Source organism: Benincasa hispida, unplaced genomic scaffold (assembly GCF_027475165.1).
Source record: "Benincasa hispida cultivar pf3 unplaced genomic scaffold, pf3_genome.v1.1 HicScf1272, whole genome shotgun sequence".
Lineage (NCBI taxonomy): Eukaryota > Viridiplantae > Streptophyta > Magnoliopsida > Cucurbitales > Cucurbitaceae > Benincasa > Benincasa hispida.
Window position 1 is genome coordinate 45,579 of NW_028325601.1, and position 5,577 is coordinate 51,155.

Genomic DNA, 5,577 nt, shown 5'->3' on the forward strand with positions numbered 1-5,577 from the left:
TGTATTATTATCCTCAAAGTGAGAGATTCAACTCCCCTACCCCACATATTGTCAAAAAAAAAAAATCATAGTTTGTCACACGATCAACCCTTCTCATATATACATATATACAAACTTGGATGCATACCGTGTTGTACTCATTTTTGTAAAACTCACTCGAGTATCAACGTGTGCATGGAGATAAGTATAGTGTTGTGGCTACACTCAAATATTACTCATATAATTGAATTATTTATTTTCTATGGTGAAGTAAGAATAATAAAAAGGATGTGGTTTAGAATATATACATTTTTGTTTAGTTCATCGGTTTGTGATGTGACAAACTTTTTTTCCAAATATATATTTTTGATTTTTTTTTTTTTTTTGTAATGTGATTTTGGAATGATGAAATAGGATAAATGCAATCCATTGAACCTAAATATGACTTTCCATGAAATAAAACATAATGAGCAATACTTGGTGATTAATATTTGGATGTATCCTATTTCTATGCATTTCACTTTCATCACACACAATAAGAATTAAAATATTTAAATAAAGATATAAAAAGAATTTAGCACATAACAAATTATGATAAGATAATTTGGTGGATGCACAAAGATAGATATAGACCCAGATATATCTGAGTAATTTTCATACTGATACAACTTTTCTAATCATATGGTAAATTGTGATTGGACTATTGGGTCAGAAAGATAGGTGGAATGCAGGATGCAGTGGGGTATTTTTCATCTTTAATTACCACTAGTTACTAAAGGACAAAAATGCCCCTAGTAATTCGTTTACCAAGAGAATAAAAAAACTTAGAAAAAGAAAAATAAAAATAAAAAGTTTAACCCCAAGGCTTATAAATAAACTCCATGGTTGCACCTTAAAATCAGAGTCCAGAAAGAACAAGAAGAACAAGAAAGACAGAGAGAGCCTCGATGACGAGGAAGAAAGTGAAGTTGGTTTGGATTGCAAGCGATAATGCAAGAAAAGCCAGTTTCAAGAAACGAAGGCTCGGATTGTTAAAGAAAGTAAGTGAACTCACCACTCTCTGCGGCGTTTTCGCCTTTGCCGTCGTCAATGGCCCCGACGAGGACCATCCTGTCATCTGGCCATCTCTCTCCGTCACTCAACACCTCTACCATCGCTTTCTCAGCCTTCCGGAAGTCGAACGCCAGAAGAAAATGACGAATCAAGAGACATATCTCAAGGAATGCACCACCAAAGCTCATGATATGCTAAAGAAACTCATCAAGAAGAATCAAGAACTCGAACTTGATCTTCTGATGCATCAATTGCATCAAGGTCATCATATTTCCCAACTCATCAATGGGGAATTGCTCGCATTGTTCTGGATGGTCGGAGAGAGAATAAGAGACTGCCAAAAACGAATCGAGTAGCATCAACAGGTTCATCGTCTTCCTCCTCCTCCTACTGAATTTGTTCCTTCTAACTCTCATCTGCTTGAAATAGGGAGCAATGAGATGGATCTTGTTGATAATGGAAGGAATTTGATGGATCAATGGTTTATTGATATGTTGATGAGTTCGAATGATAAAATTGGGGGAAGTAGTAGCAATCAGAAGTGAATATGGGCGATTTGATGAATGGAGAAAATTTGGTGGTGGGAATCAGCGAATTAGGCGGAACGGAAACGATTATTGTTGAAGGAGATGGCGATGAGAACATTTTGTTATCGGAGTGGAATTTTGGGGTAAATGACAATTCTGGAATGTGTGAGATTGAGAAGCTTGTGAACGACATTAATGGCGTTGGTGTTGAGGCTACTGTTAGTCATATGGATTTCACTCACCAAGCGGGTTTTGGAATCGGTGGTGACGTCAATGGTGGAGACCCTATGGGGAGTCTGTACTCCGATGCCTGCTACTACGGCGACAGTGGTGGTGTAAGGATTGATGTGAATGATGATGTAGAGATGTTGCTTCAAGGATTGTTTGAAAGTGAAATAAGCTGCAGCAATGGAAATGGAAATGGAAATGAAATTCAACATGGAAATGGAAATGAGAATCAGAATAATGAAGGTGAAGACGTTGAAGATGATCTTCTAAGTAAGGAATGGCAAAACAAATTTACTCCATGATTGCTTCTTCTTAATTAAGTTCTAAATAATGGAGGAATTTGAGGGTTACTCCAATTTTCTCTATCTCTATATATAAAAATATTATGATGGTATGAATTATGATCTAGTGTCTAAAGAAAATAGAATAATGTGTTAGTTTCTTATGAGTAGTTAAAATCTAGTTCTCTTTTTTAAGTGTGGATTAATTGAAATATTTGTGTAGTCTACTTAAGCATTTTCTAGAGATTAAAAAAAATATATATGATCATCATGGCTAATGATCACTATTTTAGTATTTGTCCAGATAATTCTGTATCAAGTTTGTCTAAGTTAATTGAGTGAAGTTTAAATTGTCTCTTTTTATAAGAATTTAAATATCTGATTTTTCATATATTATTGATATATACTTATTTAGTGAATTCGATAATTCGATTTTCGATCTCTCGCAATTTTTTTATAATATTTGGAATGGAAGAATAGAACGGCTTCGAATGCATGAACTAGGTTTATTTTAATAAAATTATAAATGTTTTTATTATTATTATTATTATTATTATTATTATTGTAACTCCCACAATGGTCTCGCATGCATGCAATTATAGAAGATGGTGAAACGTGAGTACATGAGGGTGGCAATATTTTGGATAATTATTCTCTTTTGGCTTATTCTTGGAATTTAAGGAATATTCTTTTTAAATAATAATGGGTATATTTTTTTTAGGAATAATAATGGGTATTTGAACCATAGAACATATTTGAAATCTTATAAACATATTATTAAAAAATGAGAATGACTGATATTTTAAATTAATCTCATTTTGAGGTATATCTCGTCTTGTTTTGGGAGTAAAGAGAGACAATAATGATACGAAACAAAATTTAGTAATTATTTGAGAATATTTGTTGGTTAGCCATGTGTTATTTTTACTATGTCTATTAATATTAAAATATATTATTAATAATTAATATTATGTATTACGTTTGATTGATAACGAACGATATGGTATTTCAATAATTGAAAATCTAAACAAGTCAAAAATGACGTAACTTACGTATCTAGTACGTTGGTTTTGAATGTCATGATAAGATCATTGTTTTTGTGGTATTCAAATGACGCGTGCACAACGAGACATCATATTATTATAGAATATGTCAGGTTAGAGTCTTCACATGCGACATCAATAAAAATAGTAACCCTAAAAAGCAACGACATAAACCAACTAAACTTAAAAACATAAAGGTTGAAAAAACATTTTTAGTCATTAACTTTTAACGATTTAGGTCCTGTTTAGTAACTATTTGATTTTCTAAAATTAAGCCTATAATTTTTTTTTCCCTTTGTTTTTTACTTTTTACTAATATATTTAAAAATCAAGCCAAGTTTTGAAAACTAAAAAAAATCATTTTTATTTTTTTTTTTAATTTGACTAAGAATTCAACTATTTACCTAAGAAATATGCAAACAATTGTAGAAAAGAAATTACGAAGAATTAGGCTTAATTTTTAAAAATAAAAAATAAAATGGTTACCAAATGAAGTATTAGTCTCTTTTGATTTTAATATATAACAAACACTTATTTTTATATTTTTTATTTTTGCAACAATTTAGTCCATATACACTTTCAAATTTTTAACAATTGTACAGGGCAGAGACTACATTATGACAAATGTTAAAATACATATACTAAATTGTTACATAATAAAATTGATGACTAAGACCTCATTTGATAATCATTTAGTTTTTTTTTTTAAAAAAATTAAGCCTATAGTTCTTCCACCTCTAACTTTTTAATTTGTTATCTACTTTTTACTTGTGTTTTCAAAAATCAAGCCGAATTTTGAAAATTAAAATAATAGTTTTAAAAGCTTGTTTTTCTTTTTAGAATTCTGCTAAAAAATCAATTTTTGTACTTGAGAAAGATGCAAATGATTGTAAGAAATTAAGATGAAATATGTTAATTGTCAAAAAACCAAAACCAAAAAACAAAACGATTACCAAATGAGACCTAATTTATTACAAAATAAAAAATATAGAGAGAGAGATATTGAGGCTTAGTTTGGAGTTGTAGCTTCTAAAATAATTTCTCGTGATTGTAGTTCTAAAAAACAATTGTAAAATGAAGAAAATAGTAGTATTTGTTCAATTTTAATTTTGAACATGAAAAAGTATGTTAAATTTTTTGGATAAATAATAGTAAATTGTCGTGATGGATAATAATGCCTAAATTAAATAGACCTATTTTCAAAATTTATATTTTTTTATAATTATTTAGGAAGCATTTAGGACAAGGGTTATCATGAAAATATAATAACCACCTCTTGTTACAAGAAAACTAATTCAAAACCTCCAATTAACTACAATCAAAACTATTTCAAAACCCGTATTTGCTACAGTATTTACTATTTACTACAACTTTTATTATTTTACATTCATCATTTTTTTTATCATTTGCTACAGTATTTACTATTTCCTTCTCAAACTAAAATAGTTTACATCTCAGACACATACTATTATAACCTAAACTAAAATAATCTATACCCAAAGACAAACTATCATAATCCAACTATAACAATCTACAACTATAATAACTAGTTTATTGTCCCAAACGCCTCTTAGATGTTATATCATATATGTTGAAAACTTAAATTTATATATTCTTTGCTCTAAATTTCTTCAAAGAAAAAATATAAGATTATTTTTTAAATATAGGAGAAATATGTGCTATTATGTAAAGAAAAAAATGATAGCATTGCACTAACCAATTTAAAGTTTTAGGATATAGATATTCACTGCATAAGGAATATACTAAATATACAAAATAAATCTTAATCTATAAATAATAAAATTGAAATTTTGCTTAAAAGTTGGTCAGAAACAAAATTTTAAAACGATGAGAACAAATCAGTCTTTTGAAGAGTGTCCATGCATAAACAAATCAATTTAGACTCTCAACTAAAACTTCTTTTGAACAGTGTCCATGCATCAAGTTTAATCATCTATTTTATTAATTCAACATCTCGAAAAGCCTATACACCTATAAGAATAAAATGCATCGACAATTTTCAAATGTAATCTTAATAAAGGGTCTAAATAATTGATTCACTTATAATAATTTAGAAGATAAATTTAAAACGGAATTATATAATTTTTACAATATTTTTCAAACCAAATCTTAAAAATATGATTAATCGATAAATTTATGAAAGTTCAAGATTTAAATAGGTATAATTTAAAATGAAAATTTCTCCAAAATAGATTAAAGACAACATGATCTCACATGTTTCATGAATAGCCCTGACACACATATGTATAGATTTAAAAATCTTCCACGTGGCCTATCATGCATGCAATTCCGGAAACTGGTGAGACGTGAAACTGTGAGAGTTGTATTGTAATATTTTGGATTTAATTATTCTTCTTTTGGCTTATTCTTCAAAAGTATTTGAGGAATATTCTTTTTAAATAATATTATGGATAATTTGAAATTATCATATATATAAATATATAT

The 5,577-nt window shown here is 28.8% G+C and overlaps 1 pseudogene; it reads left to right on the forward strand.

Annotated features, from left to right (window-relative positions):
* The first annotated feature begins 926 nt into the window (after positions 1 to 926).
* On the forward strand, positions 927 to 1,388 carry LOC150031369 (agamous-like MADS-box protein AGL80 pseudogene; annotated as a pseudogene).
* Positions 1,389 to 5,577: the final 4,189 nt, after the last annotated feature.